Source organism: Petaurus breviceps, unplaced genomic scaffold (assembly GCF_028583685.1).
Source record: "Petaurus breviceps papuanus isolate PSGF00001 unplaced genomic scaffold, PetGlider_PUasm1.0 90424, whole genome shotgun sequence".
Lineage (NCBI taxonomy): Eukaryota > Metazoa > Chordata > Mammalia > Diprotodontia > Petauridae > Petaurus > Petaurus breviceps.
In genome coordinates, this window is record NW_027187247.1 from 1,524,792 (window position 1) to 1,548,548 (window position 23,757).

Here is a 23,757-nt window from a genome sequence, read left to right on the forward strand (position 1 = left end):
ATTCACTGTGCCACCTAGCCACACCTAAGATGGATTTTCTAACTCCAGAGCTAGCACTCTATCCACTGTCCTTAGAAACTCTAACCTCTTTTGTATCATAGACCCCTTTGGCACTGATGAAACCAACGGATACCTTCTCTGGATAATATTTTGTTGGTTGTATTCCTAACTGTGTGTGATGAAAACTCTCATCCAAAATTTAATCAAGAACACAGAGATCTCTTAGGATAGGAACAGGAATTTTTTGGAAGAGGGCAGTCTTCCCCATGGCCAATCATGAGGAAGAGGCACTTAACAAAAGGCAGAACAAGAATTTATACCCTAATGGGGTCCCTTCTCCCATTGATTGGGGCGAGGGGGGGGGCAGGCTCAAGTCTCGATTCGAACTTCTTTCCCAATGGTAAAAAACAGAGGAGCCCGCCAAGGAGGCTGATTGACAGCAAGGGAAAGGGAGGAGGGGCCCTCAGAGGCAGGAAATCTGAAAGCCTCCTGAAAGGGCTTGCTGCTCATTAACAGCAGAAGAAGGAGTAGGGGAAGGGGGAGGGAAGTTCTGAGAAGTTTTCACTCTCCCCACACACACTAACTAAAGAAAATGCCAGGGCAGCTAGGTGGTGAAGTGAATAGAGCACTGGCCCTGGAGTCAGGAGGGGCTGAGTTCAAATAAGACCTCAGATACTTGACACATGTACTAGCTGTATGACCTTGGGCAAGTCACCTGACCCCAATTGCCTTGCCAAAAAAAAAAGGAAAACGCTAAATTTTACTTAGAAGTTAATGAAAAGAAAGATGATTTTTTTCCCCCCATCCAAGTTCATGGACTCCCTGAAATGGACCCATGGACTTCTTGGCTGTCTGTGAATCCAAGGTTAAGAACCCCTGGAGTAGATCAACTCTGCGTCCCCTTCCAGCTTTGAATTCATCATCCAATCATGTACCTGAAGGGTAGGCAACATAAGTACTTTTACATTTAGCAGATGAGAAAATGGAGGCTTAACAATAGAAAGACCAGCTGAGTTAATTGACTGAAAAATAACTAATTTTGCTCTGAAATTAAAATTTTCATCCTATTATATCTATTTGCTTTGTCTTATGTATTATAGAAATGTACTGTATCAATTGATGTTGCCTATTTCTTTGAGGTATTCTTAAATGCCTTCCCTTCTTTCAAGAGGTAAAGGTGCTCAATCAGTTAACAAGCATTCATTAAGAAGGTATTTTGTGCCTGGCAAGATACAAAGAAAAGCTCCTTCAGGGAGTTTACAATCTAATAGGGGAGAAGGCATGCAAATAATTATGTGCAAACAAGCTATAATGCAGCATAAATTGGAACTTGTTGCTTTGTGTTTGTCCTTCCTTTTTGAAGAGAACCATGACACCAGGAAGGTGATGACATGACTTTCAGTCGACTTTTATTTAAGTGAGGGAGGGCTGTGCAAGGTCACCAGCCTCACTTTCTCCTCCAGAGCCATCTGGGTCCAGGGGCCAGATATTCAATCAGGTCGACCGGAGATGGCCCAGGATGCAATGGGAGACCCTGGCCTTTTTAGGCCAGGTAACACCCATTCAGTGAATAAGCCTCTTTAAGAAATGAGTCAAGGGATGGCCCCTTTAATTAAAAAAATATCATACTGGGAGGGGAAGACCTTCAGGGTTGCTGGTCAAAAGAGAAACAGTTGGGGCAGCTAGGTGTCGCAGTGAATAGAGCACCAGTCCTAGAGTCAGGAGGACCTGAATTCAAATCCAACCTCAGACACTTGACACACTTACTGTGTGACTTTGAGCAAGTCATTTAACCCCAATGACCTTGTCTTCCCCCTCATTGGCATTCACTCTGAACCAGGAGAGCCCAAAATATAGGCATTAATGTCTAATGGCTAAATTGGAAATAACCAACAGAGAGAAGGCACTAGAATTAAGAGGAATTTGGGAAGGACTTCTTGTAGAAGGTAGGATCTTAGCTAGGCCTTGAAGGAAGCCAGGGAGACTAGGAGGCAGAGATAAAGAAGAGTGTCCAGGATTGGGAGATAGACAATAAAAGTTCCCAGAGTCTAAATGTTGGGGGACGGGATCCCAATAGGTTCAGCAGGAACCCTGATCTCATCCAAGACCAGAAAACCTGCAATATCGTCTGGAAAGAATTCAAGGTCTCAGGCTTAATTGGAGTGAAAGTTGTAGAAGTTTATTGTTATGCTTCCATGAGAAGCGGGCAAGAGACCTTTAGGGGACTTGCAAGTGAGAGGGGTACATGCTTTTACCTTTAAAGGATAGGGCTGCCATTTTCAGGGCTGACCAGACGGGAGGGGCCTCAGTGCATAGACAAAGGTCAGAGCTGACCAAGAGGAGAATGTGTAGAGATAGTTTAGATAAGATTTGGGCCAGGTTGTTAAGGAGACAAAAGGCAAGGATAAAGGAGGGTGTGGTCCAGTCCCAGAAGAAATGAAGAGATTAAGTAAGAACAAAGGGGTCACAGGGTGTTGCCTAAGTGAAGTGTGGTATGGGGAGAAGGGGCAGATCTCAAGGGTGGGAAAGGACAAATTGCAGTTACAATTGAACAGACTGGTTTTACAAGTTGGTTTCACAAATTGTTCTAGACCCCAGGTACCCCATCATAAACACAGAGTATCTTTTTTGAGGAATAGCAAAAAGGCCAATATCGCTGGGTCAGAGCTTACCCATGGTGAGTCACACCGCTAATAAGGTCAAAATCAGGTTATAAACTCAGGTGTCCTGACTCCAAAATCTCTTTTGACCATACCATGCTCTATCCCTATAGCTTTATTGGTATCCTAATGTCTTTCTGACTCTAGTGATGACATTTTTAAGAAGTGCATTGTTGGACCATAATCGTTTTATTGGTAGACATATTACTGTTAAATGTGCAGGTCTGCCCCACTATTCGACCTGAACCAGTGCTCAGTTCTCACCTTACTTTCCTATCCATACTGGGAATGGACAGCATCACCTTTCAGATGGAACCCTAGGACCTTTCTCAAGAAATCTTTCCCTTAGCTGTTTCAGGCCTTCTTGGGAACAGAGAAAGGTTTTCTTTATTCTTTAAAGCCTATTGCAGTTCCTCCTGAGCTAGAGTAAACAAATATGTTGTTTATGTCAAAGGACTTAATTAAGCAGACTAAGTGACAATGTCATCCAGAGTTTGCAAGCAAGCTTTTGGTTCTACAGCCCACCCATGAATAATTGAGAATTGGCTGAATATTTCTATGTATTTCCCTACAAAAATGGTACTTACTGAATTTGAGACACTTTCCAAATGACCAGGAAAATGGCTTAGCCTTGCAGGTAGCATGCCAAAGCATGTCAATATAATTTGAGTTGTAATGATGACTGCCATCTTATTTTTAAAAGCAAATTCTTTTTGACATCTTTTGCTTTTATATCTCCTACATTTCCTGTAGAATCCCTCCTCATTCTCCCTCCAGAGTCATCCTTCATAGTCATTAATGCAATTAAGATACAACTTCAAGTGACCATTAAATGCTATATAAATATAAGCTAGTACTATTAATGAGGATATTGCCTTTGGCATCAAACATGCTCAATAGATGTTTGTTGGTTTATTGGATATGGCCATATTGTAATGGGAATGTAAATTTAAAGATCTTCCCTGCCCTTAGGCTAAAGTGCACCTGGAGCCTGGGGTAGGAGGCTTGTTTTTCAGTAGATACTTCTTGATTGGCCAGTGAGTCAATAAGGTTGTTACATTCTCTGAGCCAGGAGAAGGCTATATAAGCCCTGATGTGTAGCTTTGTTTTGGGGCTCACTTTGAGAAGTAATCTGTGATTTGAAACACTGGAAAGCCGTTGTCCAGAGCCCCCCAGCTTTGAAACCCAGATGTTGTTTGGTATGGTTGTAATAGTCAGACAGTTTGGAAATCTGTCTGCTTGATCTGTTTTTGTCTTGATAATTCTGTCTGTATATTTTGAAGTTCAGGGTGCTGACCTTTTCCCCCTGAACTAGGTGAATGATACATATTTGACTGATTAAAGTAAGCTTGTTAACCCATTTTGAGTTGCTTTCCTTTATCAAAGCAGATCCAAGAACCTGTGTTGTCCCACCCTGGGGACGCTGGGGTGCTTGCTGCTACACATACATAGGCATGCTAAACCATGCTAAACAGAACAGGTTGGAAAAATCATATGGAAACAGGTCAGAAAAAATCAGTCTGTGGTTCCAGTTAGAATATTTAGAGCTAGAAACCAGTTCTCCCAACCTTTATTTTGCAGACTGAAGTAACTAAGGCATAGACAATTTTAGTGACATCCAAAATACTAATAGCTATTCTCTTTTTGTTATATCAAAGACATGGAAACTAAGAAGATACCCATCAATTGGGGGATAAGCTGAACAAAATATGGCATATGAATGAAATTGAATATCATTGGGCTGTACAAAAGAACAAAAGGGACAGATTCAGAGGAATTTAGAAAACCTGTAAGAACTAGTGTCAAGTAAAGTGAGCAGTCAGGAAAATCATTTATACATGTAATATGTGTGTATATACATGCATATATTATATAGGTGTAAATAAATGGAATTTCTATATGTATACATGTACACATAAATGTATGTGTAACACACACATATATATGTATACATACATACATATAAATGTACTTTATAAATGCAATCTGAGTCCCAAAGCCCATTGATATGCAACTTTCTTCTCAATGGAGAGAATCCCATACTGATGGAGATCAACGCCACTTATGAATGGGACTGAGAGTAAGAGAGAGTGAGAAAGGAGAGCTTAGTCTCCAGTCTCTTTGGTCTCTCTAGTCTCTCTGGATGCTTCTGGTTTCAAGCTTCAAGAGAGAACATGTTCAATGCTATATTTTTTCTTCAGATCATGAAGAAAGAAGTTGACATGAGAGTAACTGGTAATCTCCTATACCCAGCTTGTTTCAATAGAAACACTGGGGAATTTCCCTTCTGAATGAGATCTGGGAATCTCTTGACTGAGCTGAGTTACCTCATTACTGATAGGTTGTTGCTGTTCAGTCATTTCTGTCATTTCCAACTCTTCACGACTTCATTTAGGGGTTTTCTTGGCCAGGATACTGAAGTGGTGTGCCATGTCCTTCTCTAGCTCATTGTACAGATGAGGCAACTGAGGCAAATGGGGTTAAGTGACCTAGCCAGGGTCACAAAATTAGTAAGGGACTGAAGCCATATTTAAATTCAAGAAGATGAGTCTTCCTGACTCCAGGCCTAGCATTCTATCCACTGTACCCCCTAGATGCCTCCATGGGAAAGTTCCTATATTCTATATAGTTTGGTACATATACTTTTTCTGACTTCTCTTTTGCTACTGACATGGATATATGGGTTTCTTTGCTATTTGCAGTTATTGTTAATGCTGCTGCTGCTGTTGTTTCTTTCATTATTTAAGAGGAACATGATATCATAAAGGTGATGCAAGTGAATTGCATTTAAGTGAGGGAGGGCTGTGTAAAGTTACCAGCCTCACTTTTTCCTCCAGTGGCCAAATATTGATTGCTCATTATGGAGTTGGTACTTGATGGGAAACATTGGATGTTGAAATTCTCTTTCCCCACTATGGGCTAGTGATCAGCAATTTAATTTGAACCTTAAAACTATATACCTTAGGCTAATACTATTTACAGATGTAGATAGATATAATTTTGATACTCTAGTCTCAACTTCCAGCTTCCCCTTCTGGCAGGAATTAAAGCCTCCCTTGGAGAAGGGAGGAGGGAAGAGATACTAGAATGTCTGTTCTCTCATTCCTGTGAGCCACATTGAGACAGTCTCAATGCAAAAAAATTAAATTAAATTAAATTAAAAAAAAAACCAACTCTGATGAATTCAGTGATCAACCATGACTCTCTTAAGGATGGATGACAAAGCATACTGCCCATCTCCTGACAGAGAGGTGATAGACTCAAAGTGCTGAATGAGACATACATATACTTTCAGACGTGGACAATGCAGGAATTTGCTTCATTAGACTCTGCATATTTGTTAGAATAGTTTTGTTTTTCTTTTCAATGGGAGGAGGAGAGCTTAGAAGGAAGAGGGTGAGCGGAAAGGTGAGAGAAAGATGCAAAGTAGCAATAAGATTGCCAGAAAAAAAAAGAAAAGAAAGGACCATTGAAGTATGTTTTTGATACCCAGGAAAGAATAGAAGGATGTCCAGAATGAAACTCAGATCAGCAGGACAGCTTTCAAAGTTCCATGCTAAATGTGTTCTCCACTTGAAAAACTGTAAGTGATAGACATCCACTGTTTCCTGTCCAATCCTTAATTTTGGTTCTAGAAATGCTTGTTTTATTTTATGCTTAATTTTGGAATAAAGTTTAACATGATTTCCAATGTGCTTTACTTCTATTGTCTCATTTGATCTTTACCACCACTCTGTGAGATAGTTACTATTATTATATCTGTTTTACGTATAAGGAAACTAAGGCTGAAAAAGGTCAAAGTTGTGTCCATGATTACAAAGATAGGAAGTGCCCAAGGCAGAATTAGAACCCAGATCTTCCTGACTCCCAAGTCTAAAGCCTAGTGTTGTATATACCATATAACACTGACCCTCTCTTTAAGAATAAAATAAAATAAAATCACATAGGGCACTAAATATCCAGGATTAGAACTCTGGTCTTTTAATTCCAAAGTCACTGTTCTTTTCACCACATCACATTGTTATGGCTAAACACTTTGAAGGACAACTAAAGTCCTCATAGGAAAAGATCTAAAAAATTACTGAAAATAGCAAAAAAAAAAAAAAAAACTTCTAGTCCCAACTTGGTCCCTTATGATTAATATAGCTAATTCTACATCTCCAAGTCCCCCATTCCTGCTGATCACATCTTTCCATTTAAACCTTTTCCATGCCCTGACTCTAACTGATAGTGTGGTGTCAACAATTCCTGGGAGTCTAATCCCTGGAAGCTTCTGTGTGGAGGCTTCAGTTCTCAGTAATTTTCCCTGTTAGTTTAGCAGCTGTTGAGTGACCCAGTATCAACCCTAGATTTCTATTCCTTTTTAAAAAAATATATAATGAAGAGTATCTATAATGCTAACTATTGCCTGGGGATCATTTCTCTCAGCCCTCCAACCCTAATCAACCCAAACTTTAAAGCATATGTTTTGATTATCTCTGTATAATTACCTTAACTTCCCTGGTGAAGAGTGTTGTCAATGATCTGCGGTCTGTAATGGAGGGTAATGGAGGAACTGAGAAGATTTCATTATGCCTTTCATAATGCAACTGAGTCCTATTAATTATATTGCTGCCCAATATGAGAGTTGGAATGCATCATTCGTGCAACTGATTATGCCCCAGACCTCCTCGTATTTCATTTTATTGATGCAACATGAGTGGTGGGTTGACCACAGATAGAGTCACAAAAAAAAAGCAATACCACAAAATTCTACTTATTGCTTTCAGTCTGAGTCACTTAGTCAGGCAGTCCCCCACATTTTCCTGATGCACTGACTCAATACTACCTTCTGACTTCTGGCTGCCTTTAATTATTCATTGCACTTTCCAAAGATATCTGCAGTACGGCACTATGAAAAGAGCACTTGTGTGAGATTTCAGAGGACTTGGGTTTAAATCTTGCCTCTGACACTTACTGCCTATGTGACTTTGGATGAGTCCTTTAACCTCCCTAGGGCTTGGTTCTTGATCTGTAAAATGAAAGGGTTGGACTCAGAGGCTCTTAAGTCCACGGACTTATTTTTTAAAATACTTTTCTAGTGGGAAAGAATTGGAAATTGAGGGGATACCCATCAATTGTTAAATGACTGAACAAGTTGTGGTAAATGAATGTAATGGAATACTACTGTTCTAAGAAATGATGAGCAGACAGATTTCAGAAAAACCTGGAAAAACTTACATGAACTGATGCAGAGTGAACTGAGCAGAACAAGGAGAACATTGTACACAGCACCAGTAGCAATATGTGATGACTGACCTTGATAGATTTAGCTTTTCTCAGAAATGCAATGATTTAAGTCAATTCCAAAAGATTCATGATGGAAAATGTGATCCACCCTCAGAGATAGAACTATGGAGTCTGGATGCAGATTGAAGCATACTATTTTCCCTTTTTTTGTTTGTTTGTTTTTTTCTTTTTTCTTTCTAGTGGCTTTCTGCTTTTGTCCTGATTCTTCTTTCACAAGAAGGCTAATGTGGAAATATGTTGAATATGATTGTACATATATAGACTGTAGCAGATTGCATGCACTCTTAGGGAGGTAGGGAAAATTTAGAACTCAAAATCTTATGAAAGTGAATGTTTAGGGACGGCCAGGTAGCACAGTGAGTAAGAGCACTGGTCCCAGAGTCAGGATGACCTGGGATCGAATCCAGGCTCAGATACTTACCACCACACCCAGAAATAACTGGCCATGTAATCTTGAGCAAGTTACTTAACCCCAATTGCTTTAAAAAAAAATAAAAAGAAAGTGAATGTTTAAACTAAAAATTAGTTAATTTTAAAAAACAAATATAAAAAGATACTTCTGACTATGTCAGTGTAATTGGTTTCCTTTGTAATTCTATGGATTTTATTTTATGACTTTTAAATTTTAAATTATTAAATTTTTAAATTTTAAAAATATTCTGAGAAGCAATTCATAGTCTTCACCACATTGCCAGAGGGGTCCTGATTACACAAAAAGGCTAAGAATCCCTGGACTAGATGGTCTTACAGGTCTTTCCTAGATTTAGTTATATGATTCTATGAAAAGTCAATAAACAGCCTAAGGGGCTGGAAGGAATTTTTTAGAATCATAGGATGTTAGCACTTGAAGGCACCTCAGAGGCCATCCAGTCCAACCCCATCATTTTACAGATGAGGAAACTGAGGTCCAGAGAAGTGATTTGTCCTTGGTCACAAAACAAGTAGGTGAGCCAGAATTAAAACTAAGGTCTCCCAACTTTTATCCAAGGCTCTTTCCCCTAGACTACGCTGAGCCCCCAATGCAGAGTGCTGCCTGCCTTTGAGTGAATGAAGAATCATTTCTTCAACTTTTACTAAGGGCAAAGTGGGCGCAGCTAGGTGGCTCAGTGAATACAGCACTAGGCCTAGAGTTGGGAGGACTTGAGTTCAAATGTGGCCTCAGACATTTACTATCTGTGTGACCCTGGGTAAGTCACTTAACCCTGTTTGCCTCAGTTTCTTCATCTATAAAATGAGCTGGAGAAAGAAATGACGAACCACTCCAGTATCTTTGCCAAGAAACCCCCAAATGGGGTCACAGAGTCAGACATGACTGAAACAACTGAACAACAACAAAAATATGTAAAGAGCCATAAGCTGGGGATACAAACAGTAAAACAAAGCGGGGCAGGGGGGCACATATAAGAGGTTTCAGCTGCAAGTGCATTGGAAAGGCTCCTTGGTGCTTCCTAGGATGCAGCAACAAAGAAGACTATATAATAATGCATTTTCTTGCATACTAATACACTTTCAGTCTCTCTCTTCAGATTCTCAGTGTCAATAACCAGGGAGTACTGAAGTCTGGAAGGAGAATCATCAAAACCTACTCTGGTAATCACCACTTTTTTCAGCTTTATATCTCTCTATTTTGTTGCTGTTCAGACAGGCTCTTCGTGACCCCCTTTGGGGTTTTCTTGGCAAAGATACTAGAGTAGCTTACCATTTCCTACTCCAGCTCATTTTATAGATGAAGAAACTGAGGCAAACAAGGTTAAGTGACTTGCCCAGGGTCACACATCTAGTAAGTGTCTGAGACCAGATTTGAGCTCAGGAAGATGAGTCTTCCTGACTCCAGGCCTGACATGCTATCCACTGTACCACCTAGCTGCCCCATATTTCTCTACAGACTTCGTGAATAGTATCTCTTTATGGATTTCATGAATAGCACTTTGCTTTTAATAGCACTTTATTTTTTACCTTTGTAGTGCATTTATATAATACTACGAATTAGAGTTATCTACATATTTATCATACTTCTCCCCCACCTCCACCCTGACACTTGATTTTAGCTTCATTAGGTCAGGGGCTTTCTCTTAGTTCCTTTTTGTACCTTCCCTAGTGTTCAGCACAGTGCTTTGTAGACAATAGGTAATCAACAGATGTTTGTTCACATTTTGGGCTCTGACATTAAGATCACAGTTAGCTATGGAGATGGAAGGAACCTTAAAAATATATCATCTAACCTCCCTCCCCTCCCCGTTTTGTAGATGAGGAGATCAGAGCCCAGAGACATGATGTCCAAAGTTCCACAGATGGAGAGCCCAGATTTGAACCCAGATTATCTGACTCCAAGTCCAGTCCTCTTTCCACTGAGGGCTGTAACCCTTGGCAAGCCTCTTCACTTTTCTGGGCCTCAGTTTCCTTGTCCATAAAATGCAGGTAATAATACCCTGCCTTCCATTAGGATTATGTGAAGATAGCATTTTTTAAAAATCCTAAAATATTATATAAATGTAAAATATAAAATAAATTATATATTCCATTATGTGAATAGAATTGTATTGGTCAGGTTCAAGGTTAAGTTAAACAGTGTTAAATGTAAGGATGTATATACCTTTTTTTAACATGAGAGGTCTGTTTCATTTGGCTTGTCTCAGGTCACTTTGTGACGGGGAGAAGCTCAGTCAGGCTTCTGCTCTGAAGGGTCTCTGAGAGGCTGACTTTGTTTATTTCTCTGCCGTTTATTTATTTATTTATATTTGCAGGTGGCTGGCTCACGCTTCCACCTTCTCCTCAGGCAAAATGCTATCCGTGGGAGATTTCCCAGGGACAGGTACAAACAAAGATGAACAGAATCATGGCTCGTTAGCACTGGAAGGGACCTCGCAGATAATCTGGTCTAACACTCTCATTTAACAGAAGAACACAGCGATGATGGGGGAGGTGACCCAACAGGCAACAACTCAGGCATCAGAAAGGGCTCCAGCTGGGCTTGTCACTGAGCTTTAGAAGCACGGCAATAAACAAGCGCCTTTAACATCCAGGATCCTGCTGGGGAGTTAAGTACTGACTGCCAAGAACCACACACCTGTGAGGGAGCGCTCCAATGCAGGCTGAAGGCAAGGAAGGGGACGGGTCCCTTCAGCCCTCACAGCCTTTCTGCACAGAGAGGAGCAGCAGGGAAGGTACTCTCGAGTCAAAGTGAATACTACAGTTGGCTATGGACTGACCTAGATCACTGAGGGGAGATTTGGACATCAATATACAAAGTCTGATTCTTTTTTATTTTGCTTTTCTTATATGTTGAAATAGAGTAATTGGGGTCTATCTAGCACTTTGGGGACCGCAAGGTGACGCTGTGGATAGAGTGCTGTGCCTGGAATCAGGAAGACCTGAGTTCAAATTTGACCTCAGACAATGGCTGTGTGACCCTGGGTAAGTCACTTCAACACCCTGTTTGCCTCAGTTTCCTCATAAGTAAAATGAGTTGGAGAAGGAAATGGCAAACCACTCCAGTATCTTTGCCAAGAAAACCCCAAATGAGGTCACAAAGAGTTGGACTCTTTGACTAAACAATGATAATAAATATAGCACTTTATATTTTCCAAGGAGTTTTCCATGCATTATTTCATTTGAGCCTCACAACAAACCTATGAGGCAGGTACTACAGGAATGATTGCTCCTATTTTGCATGTGAGGAGATTGAGATTCAAATAGATTAAGTGACTTCATGTTGCTCACATAACTATTAAATGTCAAAGGCAGGATCTGAAACCAAGACTTCCTGATTCCAAGTCTAGCAGTCTACCTATTATGCCACACTGCCTACAAGAGGCAAAAATGAACATCCCAAAACTGGAAATAAATATTTCCTTGGGTCAAAAATGTAACAACATGGGAAATTCTATGGGATTTCTAGTGATGGTCCATGTGGCATAATGGAATGTACATTGGACCAAGAGTTAGGGGAACTTAAGTTCTAGGCCAGCCACTAACTCATTATGTGACATGGTAAATCCATGAAATGCTCTGGATCTCAGTTTCATGGAATTATTGGTCTGCAGGGTCCCTTCCAGTTCTATATTAAGAAGTTTGTATGTTCTTATACCTATATTTAATTGAGGTTGAACTTTCTCCCTCAAAGCAGATTTCAGTCTGTTTATGTCTTACAGGCAGCGAGGTGGCTCAATGGATAGATCCCTGGCCCTGGAATGAGGAAGACCTGAGTTCAAACCCAGCCTCAGAAACCTACTAGCTGTGTGACCCTGGGCAAGTCACTTGACCTCTGTTTACTAAACTTCCAGGGATGATAATAGCATCTATCTCCCAAGGTTGTTGTGAAGATAAAATGAGATAGGTACTTAATAAATGTTTCCTTTCTATTTTACATTTGACTTCAGAGAAGGTAAATGAGTTGCCCAGCTACAAAATGGATTAGGGAAGGACAAAAAGAGTTAAAAATCTCAATATCCTGCACTTTCTATGATTTAGTCATAAACAGGACTCTTAACTGGATGAAGGAAGAGTAAGGCATGGCACATAGACTATCAGAACTGGGAAAAACCTGACAGGTCCTCTGGACTAATCTTATTATATATATGGGGAAAACTGAGAGCCCCCAAAATGCAGTGACTCAACCAAAGTCACACAGCTATTTAGTAGCTGACCAATGACTCTCAGTTAGATATTCTACCTCTAAGACCAAGGCTTTTTATATTATACGGCATTGTCAAGGTTAAATATGGGGAAAGGCCTGGTCATTAATCAGAGCACAAGGTCCAAGAAGCAGATTAAGCAGAAACTGGGATGGGGTCTGACGTGGAGTCAGAGACAATTCCCAAGAAGCCTTGCTGCAGGGAGGATAGGTGGCGAAGTGAATAGAGCACCAGCCCTGGAGTCAGGAGGACCTGAGTTCAAATCTGGCCTCAGCCACTTAACACAAAAACTAGCCGTGTGACCTTGGGGAAGTCACTTAACCCCAATTGACCTCCAAAAAGCAAAAAAAAAAAACAAAAAACCTTTCCCCTCTAAAATTGTCTTCAATGGTTCCGTATATACTTTGGATGTCTATATCACAGAGAGAGACACAGAGAGAGTCTATATCCGTCTATAATATCTGTATCTCTCTCTGTATATAGACATCCAAGGTACATACAGAACTGATGAAGAAAATATATCTATATATCTATATCTATATGTGTGTGTCTATTAGACTGTAAGCTCCTTGAGAGAAAGGACTGTTTTTGAGTCTTCTTTGTATCCCCAAAGCTTAGCATATAAAAAATGTTTAATAAATGCTTGTTGACTGATTAATCATGAACTAATTATCAATTAATCATCAATTAATTATCTTTCAGGTGACAATGATCCCATTGTCTTATTCCCATTGGAAGCAATGTTCCCCATCCTCAAGGTTGAGTGTCTGAAATTAAGTGCCTCCTTTTGTGTGAGATGAAAGATACCTTTAAGAAAAGGCCTGAGAAATAGCATGACATTATGGATAGCTTCCTGATCTTGGAGTCAGTATGCCCTGGATTCAAGTCCTGTCTCACAACCAAGCTGTATGACTCTGGATAAGGCAATTAACATCTCAGTGCCTTTAGGTATCTCTCTAAGACTATAAATGACTTCTGAGTTGACAGTCTTCACAGTATAGCTATATATGTAGATGAAGATGTAGATGCATGTATATGTATGTGTATATGTGTACATATATGTATACACATACATATATGTATATGTGTATGTGCTATTTTAGCACATAAATATATTTTCTGGACCCTCTTAAAGGCAGCATGGCAAAGCATCAAAATCATTTGACCCAGAATTTGGAGAAATCTCAGTTTAAATTCTGACTCTGACACTTAGAACTCTGATACTTTGTTCTATACTGTCCTTCCTCTCAATCCTCCTTCTCCCTCTTCCTAACATCTCAACATTTGCTTCCATTTCTCCTGTCATTATCTTCCCCCCTCCACTGATACTGTAGAAACTAGGGGCTTGAGTAAGCTATCTTTAGACAAAGAGACCTTGGGGAAGTCACTTTATCACTACAAGCGTCAGCTTCCCCATCTGAAATATGGAGATAAAACACTAACTACACAAAAGCTAGCCCACAACATTGATCTGAGGAAAGCATTTTGCAAATATTAAAGTCCTGTACAAATGCAAGCTATTATTATTGTTTTTGAAACATTAATATTATCTGAATCTCTCCTTGTATATCTATTCAACGCACAGAGCATGACAATGACTGTGCCTGTCTCCAGGACAAGGCTGCCCTCAGGCTAATCTAGGGCTGCTACCAAGCCACCCAGCACAGCAGAGAAAACCAATGGATTTGAAGTCTGAGGAGCCTTTTAACAAATAACAAAAGTTCTTTAAGCCCCAATTTCTTCCTCTGAAAATGAGGGAAACAACCCTTCCATCTCTAAATCCAAGTTGCATCTGTAGCAGGAATGGGAAAGGGGAGGGAAGAGAAGGCCTACGTTTTCCAGGATGTTCAGGGCAGGAAGCACCAAGGTATGCAGGACAGCAGTTCCCAGAATGACTGTGCCCAGCGTGCAAACATTCATTAGGAAGATAGGAAATCCAATTCCTGTGAAGTATGTTTGCCCACAGCACAGGCTGTTTGCATTGAGGGGACTAAGGGGAGAGAGTAACACGATGGAGAAAATGGAGCTGGATTTGTGACCACTGATGTGTGTAGGGCTTTTGAGACTGAACAGTGTCAATAGCAGGTTTTTTGCCTTGGTTTGTTAGATAAAGATGGGAGATGACATGTCCTGGTTGTACAGAAGCTGAAAAATTGTAACTCTGACTGAGAACCACAAATAGTACCTGGGGTAAAACAGTCTGAGTAGAATCTGTACTAGAAACGGTGTCAACGAGAACTCGATTGGTTAGTTAGAGAGACACTTGCTTCACTGAGATCGAGGCAAGCTATGACCCATCCAGGAGAATAATCAGGCTGCTGACACTGCCTGTGCCTTCCCTGCCAGATCTGTGAGTTGTTGGCAAAGTTGCATATACTCTAGGAAGAAAGTGGAAGGAAGCTATGCATTCAGGAACCTGCCTGAGACTGTTTTCTGTTGCTTTATTATTAATTTCTATCCCAATGAAATGTTTTACTATTTCAATGCTATTCCTTGCTTGGATTTGTTAGGCTGGTGAGTAACTATATACTTAGACATGAGTTATTTTCAGAATTTGCCCATTTTGTGAGGAAGAGCAAAAGAAAGCTTAGAGAAATTACCAAAGTCTTCACGAATTAGAACCCAATTCCCTGATACTCCATAGACAGAAAAATCAAGGATTACAAAACCCTCATCCTTTCTTCTATACTATCCTTTCTCTCAATCCTCCTTCTCCCTGTGGGAAACAATGAGAGGAATTTTGTTTCCACATAATTAAAAATGATCCTATCTTTGAGAGCAGAATGTGGGTCAGAGGTGACTGGTTCTAGTCAAACCTGTAATCTAGCAGAACCAGGCTTCTGATCAAGTAGGGGACTAGAGGCTTGTATGCATGCTTCCAGAGCTATGTGAGGGGGCAGAATGATGTGGGCAGTTCAGAAGGTGGCACCTAGCCAATGGAGAACAAGGCAGGAAATTCTAATGGAAGCAGTATAAAAGGGCTCACATTTGTCTGAGTCCCTGTACTCCATTAAGGCAGCTACCCATTTATTCAGAAAGACTAAATGTAAACTAAATGTAGTGAAAACTTTCCTGGCTTTCCAATGAATATTATTTATTTCTAGACTAAGTATATTTCTCACATCCCTCTTCCAAAACATCTCAACACTTCTATCCAGTTCTCCTGTCACTATCTTGGTCCTCCCATTGATATTCTGGGGCCTAGGACAGGGTTGGAGAACCTGCAGCCCCGAGGCCACATGGGGCCTTCTAGGTCCTTGGGTGTGGCCTTTTGACTGAGTCCAAGTTTTACAGAACAAATCCTTTTATTAAGGGGATTTGTTCTGTGAAGTTTGGATTCAGTCAGAGTGCTGCACTTGAGGACCTAGAGGGTCACTGCTGGAGTAGAGCTAACTTTAGACAAAAAGGGGCAGTAGGTATGTGTATTTGTCGTAGAGAGAAGCTTCCTACCCTCACTCTTCCTGACTATAACCGGAATTTTGTACTATAGCATGATCTGGAGATGGATGCACGAGACAGGACAGAGATAAGATGCTTTTATTGACCATCTATTTTGGAGAAGCCCTGGAGAGAAAGAGCTGGTGCAGGTCAAAACTGGGCCATAAAGAGAATGGAGAATCTGCCAGGTTCCTACTGAGAATATCTGCGAGCTTTGCCTCCCTGTTGTAGAGATTTGCCTTAGACGATTATTTTTCCATGAGGTAATCTGGAGAAGCAGGCCAAGTCGGGAGACTCTCTCCTCCTTTTTTCTCGGTCTTCTCTCTCTCTGCCTCCCTCCTCTCTTTCTCTCTGTAGGCTGCCATTTCTGCCGAGGCTTCATTTTGTCACTTTTTTCTTCCTTCTTTATCTACTCTTTGTCATCCCCTCTCATTCCTTCAGGGCCAGCCTTTGGGAATTTGGTTCTCGTAGTAAAAGCCTAGGAGAGGCTGTGCTGTTCTTTTCACACTGTCAGGAATCTGTATGAGGAGGAAAAAGGAATTACAAAAAAAAAAAAAATAGAGTGAAATTCCCTTGCTCTGTTTCCCAATTCCCTGTTGACCACAGAGGAGGCCCTGACTTTCTGAGTCTGGCCCATCGAACCAGTTTATGCCTGTCTGGAATTGGGGACAGAGCATAACTGGTAACACACTCCGGGCGTTGTATTCATGCTATAGTTGCTGTATATTTCTCTAACGCACAGAACATAACACTGACTGTGCATGTCCTCCTGCCAAAGCTGCCTTCAGGCTAATAAGAGCTTGCTGTAGAACTGCCTGGTTTAATGAAAAAAGCAACAGATTTGGATTCAGAGTGTTCGGGTTTAAATCTCAATGCTGCTACCTGTGAGACTTTTAACAATCCATTTCACTCCACTGGACCTCAGTTTCCCCATCTATAAAATGGGGGTGGGGGACAGGTCAGTCTAGATGGTTTATAGAGATCCCTCCTATATCCACGATCCTGTAGGACTCCCCTGAAATTACAGCCTTCCATACTGCAGCAGTTCGATACAATGGAAAACCCAAATGATTTGAAGTCAGAAGGTAAAGGTTCAAATCTTACTTCTGCCACTTCTGGACCCTTGAATAAGTCATTATGAAACGAAGGGGGTTAGATGACCTCAGGGGGCAGCTAGGTGGTGCAATAGATAAAGTACCAAGCTTGGATCTGGTAGATAAAGTACCAGGAAGATCTGAGCTCAAATCTGGATTCAGATAATTACTAGCTGTGTGATCCTGGGCAAGTTATTTAACCCTTATTTGCCTCAGTTCCTCATCTGTAAAATGGGGATATGCTAGAGAAAGAAATGGTAAATCACCCCAATATCTTTCCCAAAAACCCCATGTGAAGGGCAATTAGGTGGCACAGTGGATGGAGCTCTGTTCCTGGAGTCAAGAGGGTCTGAGTTCAAATCTGGTCTCAGACACTTACTAGCTACGTGACCCTGGGCAAGTCCCAATTCCCTCCAAAACAGGAAAAAAAAAAAAAACATGTACAAAAGTCATGGAGTCAAGTAGATTAGGACCCGCCTGAAGTCCTTTCTAACTTTGAATATGTCATTCTGTAAAAGCACAGGATGCCCAGAGCATTTGCCTCTGCTCCTCCAGTGGTAAATCTGGCTCTGAATTCACAGCATAGTAGAATGCTAGATAATTAGAGCAGGAAGGGACCTTGGAAGTCAGTTAGTCTAACCTCTGCACCTGACAAGTTAGGACCCAGACTCCAGAGAAGTGAAGTGACTTGCTCAAGGGCACACCGAAAGTTGGCAGAGTGTCAGAGCTGATAATAGAGTGAAGGATCTTTTAACTCTGAGCCTGGAGCTTCTCTCACACACCCAAACTCATTCCTGAAAGTCCCTCCTTTGTATTGACATTTAAGAAGCTGTTAAAATTGTCTATCTTCTCCTTGAGGCCCCAGCTCAAATGCCACCAACTCCCAGAAACTCTCCATGATCTTTCTTAAGAGGTGATTCCCCACCTCTGAACTGGTAAGGGCTGTTAAGGGGACCCCAAACTTGTCTTTTTAAGCTAGCATGTTTTCTAGAAACACTGGATCCAGAGCATGCAGGAAGCCCTGAATGTGTCCAGGGCAAAGCTCCCCACCCCCAGCTGACATAATTTGTTGTTTGCACCCCAAGCTGGACTCCCTGTGTGTCCTTAGGAGGCAAGACAGGCATCAGCAGTCTGTGCCAGGCTGGGGAAAATGATTGTGTTGCCAGGGTCCTTTGTAGATAAGCAGACATTCTTATCTTATCAGGGGTTCCCAAGGGAAAAGAATGTCTTGCTTCTCCCCTTCAGGAGGGGTTTTGTCCTGTTCACCATCTTTATTGTACCTGTCCCCTCCTATGCCATGCCCCTTCCTGTTTTCTTCTTCTCCATTTGTTGTACTCTCTTAAATATGCAAATTTCTGTAAGGACTATGAACTTTTTAGGTTCCACATGAATGTTCATTACTCTTGTAATAAACCTGGTTTTCACATAAGTCTTGTGATGTTGTGATTGCCTGTTAACAGAACTAACATAGAACTTTGAAATTTCTTATTGTACTTATTTTCTTTGTTTTTAGATTGGGTCTTCCCATCTCACCCAGGAGGTCCAAGGTAAACTAGAAACCCAATCCCACTCTGACTGACATGGGAGTTTTGACCTACTCCATTCTGACCTAGACTGATTTGCTCCTCCTTAGGCTACTGGGTGGTCTTGTCCTCCACCCCTTATCCATGGAGTTCACCATATTGATGGCAGATTTTGTATGAAACCTTATTGGCTTAGTTCACTGAAGCTCAGAACTCCCAAGCTCAAGTGATCCATTAGCCCCAGACTGCCTGGCAGTAGGGACTAGCTCTTATTATACTTTCACACTAGTTTGATATTTCAAAAGATTTGAACTATCTTGTAGGAAGAAAGGGATTCCAAAAGTTAGAGGTGAGGAGTTAGACCATCCTAGGCATGGGAACAGCCAGTGCAAAAGTATGGCAATGGGAAATGGAGTGCTATGTGAGAAGAATAGCAAGAAAACCAGTCTGGATGATGCACGTTTCAGGGTTTCAGGGACCCCTGAAGGACCAAAGTGCAGGACAGGGCTGTCTGGAAAGAATTCATGGACTCAAGCAATTTTTAAGTCAAGTCGGCAAAGATTTATTGTTACACTATTCATCGAGCAAAACTTCTTATGCCTTAGGAGGGTACAGTTAAAGTTTATATAGGAAAAACTATAGTAAAACATGTGTCAAGTATGCTAATTAGGTGATTCAAGGTGGGATTAGGGAGGAATTAGGGAGTGGTCAGTTCTTAAAGAAACATGCACTTTTTGTATCTGCTAAACAGGTATTTTACCCAGTGTTCACCAGGAAAAGCCTAGCGGGGGGCGGGGGGGGGTTGAGGGTGTCTAATAGAGAGGTATGGTTTTTAGGTCTGCTACATCCTTAACTTAAGCCTATCGAGGATTGCCCAGTCTGCCACTAATCAATGTCTTGTTTGACAAGATACATATATATTGTGATTCAATGGAGTGCACCAATGTCTTAAGTCTAGGATACACATAATGGGGAGTCCAGGATGCATATAATGAGGTAGGGAGTTGGTATAGATAATCTTATTGATACCAAATATTTTTATGAGCCAGTAAAAAACCAGTTCAAACTAATAATTCTTACAGGTGTGATTTGTTGCTGAAAGATAAGTGTTTCACTGGGACCCACTCATGAATGATTGCTGGGCATAGTATCCTTGGGCTGAAGAGACACTGCCATAAACAGTGTTTTTGAGGCTAGAGAGAAATATGGTCTTGTAATTGGGGTCCAAACACAAGCACCCCATCATTCCATCATGGATGGAACATAGAGTAAGTGAAGGGTAGTAACATGGAATGAAGCTTAAAAAATAGGACAGAGCCATGTTGTGAAGAGTTAAGTGATGAACTGAGGAGTTTATATTTGATTCTGGAGGTTTGATAGCTATTTGTGCACGAATATACCTACTAGATTGTAAGATACATGAGGGCAGCCAAGAGCACAGTGGATAGAGTGCTAAACCTGGAGTTGGGAAGGCCCAAATTCAAATCCAGCCTCAGACACTTAGCTGTGTGAATTTGGGCAAGATTCTTAGCACTGTTTGCCTCAGTTCCTCATCTATAAAATGAGCTGTAGAAGGAAAGAGCAAACCATTTCCAGTATCTTTACCTAGAAAATCCTAAATGGGTCATGAAGAGTAGAACAACACTGAAAACAACTGAACAGCAAAATAGTGCCAAGCACAGCTCCTTGAACAAAGTAGACATATAGCTGGAAGGGATGATACATTAAACCATTTTCCTCTTTCACAATTTTGATTAAATTAATTCCCTATCAAAAGCGTGACTGCCGAAGAACAAGATACAGTTCAAGTTGGAAGAGGTAGGAAGTTCTGGAAAGGTTAGGGGGAAAATTACTATGTATATTTAAGTAGCACTTTAAGATTTACAAGGCACTTTGTTTATATTTTCTCCTTTGATCTGTAAGGTATGGAGTCCAAGTATTATCCCTATTCTATGGACACAGACTTGGGACACATAAATTACTCAAGGATACAGGCTTAATGATAGAGATGAAATTTGAACCAAGTGATCCTAAATCAAATTCTACTACACCACACCTCCTCCAAGGGAGCCCATTGTGATTCAAGAGGACTTGACTAGACCTTTAAACCCAAAGCACTCTGGTTTTCATAGAATGTCCAATAATGCACACCCCCATACCCCCTCACCAACCCAATGGGCTTTGGTGGCTCATTGTTTAGGTTTTGAAGGCTTAGAATGAATGGAAAAAAGCAATTGTTCTCTATTCAGGCCCACAACTCTAAGGGTCTTCCCCTGTCATATTAATATTTTTGTGATGGCAAATGGGGCCATCTTTTGTCTCATTTCTTACCTAGCCCTTAGTCATTAAATGGGTATTGCCAGGGCAGCTAGGTGGCTCAGTGAGTAAGAGCACAGGCCCCAGTGTCAGGATGACCTGGGGATCGAATCCAGGCTCAGATACTTAGCACCACACCCAGAAATAATTGTCCATGTAACCTTGAGCAAGTTACTTAACTCCAATTGCTTTTTTTAAAAAAGGGGGTATTGCCTCAGACAAACTGAGAACTGGGAAAGACCGTAATTTAGAATGACCAAGATCATCCACTGCATCCTGGGTCATCAACAATCCTCTTGACTTCTGTCTTGCCACTGATCTTCAATGACTGCGGAGGAGAGAGAGAATGACATTTTATGTACCTCTGCCTCACTTAAATCCAATGCACGAAAGTCAAAATATGACCTCTGTGATGTCATTGGTCCTCTTCTAGAATGAAGGACAACAAGACAGGAGAAGTCAGTGCTGTCCACCCCAGTGAGATAAAGCCATGGATAGATATAATTAGCACAAGAGGTCACCTAGATAGGATGAGAGAAGGACAGCTAAAGGAACAAGGAAAAGAATAAAGAGACCTGGAGACTAACGTCATCATCTACTTTGCCAGTCTAAGGCACTCTTCTGTCTTCTTGGAGTGGTAGCAGAGAGAACTTTGAGTCCATTGGACTGGCCACGAAAACTGTAGGACTGACCCCCATGGTGATCTTTTACCACATTGTAAGTACAGGCATACCTTGCTTTATTGCCATTTCAAAGATACTTCATTTTCTATAATTGAAGGTTTGTGGCAACCCCTCATAAAGCAGGTCTATCAGGATAATTTTTCCAACAGTGTGTGCTCATGCTGCATCTCTTTCACATTTTGGTAATTCTTACGATATTTAAAAGTTTTTCCTTATTATTATGTTATGGTGATCTATGAATCATTGCTCTCTGATTTCACTATTGTAGTTTGTCCTTTGTTCTCAAAAAGGACTGGGGAGCTACCAACTGCATGTCAAACTTAACCAGTAAATGTGTGTGTTGTGGCTGCTGTACAAACTGCCATCTCCCCCCCCCCCCCCGTACCTCCCTATTCCCTAAGACATGACAATATTGAAATTAGACCAATTAATTACCCTACAAGGGCCTCTGAGTGTTTGGGTAAAAAAGTCAATTCATGCAGCAAACTTCACTGCTCTCTTATTTTAAGAAATTTCCATAACCACCCCAACCTCCAGCTATCCCCCCATCAGTCAGCAGTCAACATCAAGGCAAGACATCAGCATCAGCAAAAAGATTATGACTCACTGAAGACTCAGATGATGGTTAGCATTTTTTAGCAATAAAATATTTTTAAATTAAAGTATGTACATTTTTTTAGACATAATACTATTGCACACTTAATAGACTACAGTATAGTGTAAACATAACTTTTATATGCACTGAGAAACCAAAAAAATCCATATGGGTCTCTTTATTGCAATATTTAGTTTATTGTTGTGGTCTAGCACTGAACCTGCAATATCTCTGAGGTATGCTTGTAAATGAATTCAATTCCCTGTTTTCCAACCCCTAGCCCGATACATACACAATACCTCAAGTGTTCCAGAGAACAGTGACCCATGACCTGAGCTGCAGTATAGGAGGAGAAGCCTAGGGAGAAGAGCTGAGGTCTGAGGGACAGGTAGAATCCCATAGATCTAAGTCAGTCCCACAGCACCATCAAAGAAGCTTCATTGACCTGTACCAAGGAGGGAGGGTGGGGGGAGGGGAGGCAGAAGAGAGAGAAGTGGGTAATGTCAGATATTATTATTTCATTCTTGTCTGAGCTTTATGGAATTCACATAGAAGTGGTCCTGGGAGAGGTCCCTATCCTGTATTATATTTTTATATTTTATGAACACTCACATGAATGAATAAAATGACTACTTTTTGTAATTCAATAAAAGTGTGGGGATGTAGACTCAACTTTATTCATACATTTATTATTCTTATTGGAAGAGGAAGAGGCAAGATGACATAGCAAATAGAAAGCCAGCCTCAGAGCCAGGAAGACCTAGGCTGAAGTCCAATTTCTGACACATACTGATGTGTGACCTTGGGCAAGTCACTTAACCTCGGTGTTCAAGGCAACTCTCTAAGTTGCAGAGAAGTTTTTGACCTATATTACTAGAAGGAGTTTCCTCCATTGGGAGTTCCCTATACCAGTGCAAATTCAGTTCCAGCCCCTATCCCTATTAGAGTATGGCACTCCCTTTGATGCTCACAATGACCAAATGTAGCTTCCCAGGGCTCTCCATGTTGTCAAAGTTCAGTCTGAGAGCTTAACAATTCATAGGACATTTCTGGCAGTTGTGAGACCCAGGGAAGGAATCTTCAGTCTCAGAATGAAGGTAAGCTGACAGCCCTGAGAGAGGTCTCAAATGTGTCTTGAGGGCCTAGTCTTAATGACTGTGTGATCCCAAATAAGGACTTGGACCCCATGTTGAGATGGCATACATCCTATGCATGACAAATGAGTTTTCTAAGCATGTAGAATCATAGAATAGCACTGCCAAGGCCTGTCACCCACAGGTGTTAACATTCCCCCAGGGACCACCAGCCAAATGACTTGCAGCTACCAGCTCTGTGACAGGAGAGGAGCCTGAGATAAAATTAGAAAGGATTTCTCAGCTCAAGCCTTGTCCAGATCTCAGTAGCCAGCTAAACAGGGTCCCTCCTAATTGCTAAATCATACCGTTCCTTCTTTGTCTCCTGGCTAGCCTATTTGAAAGGCAGGAGGGAATGAGGGAGAGAAGATGGGGAGGGGGATAGATGAGGC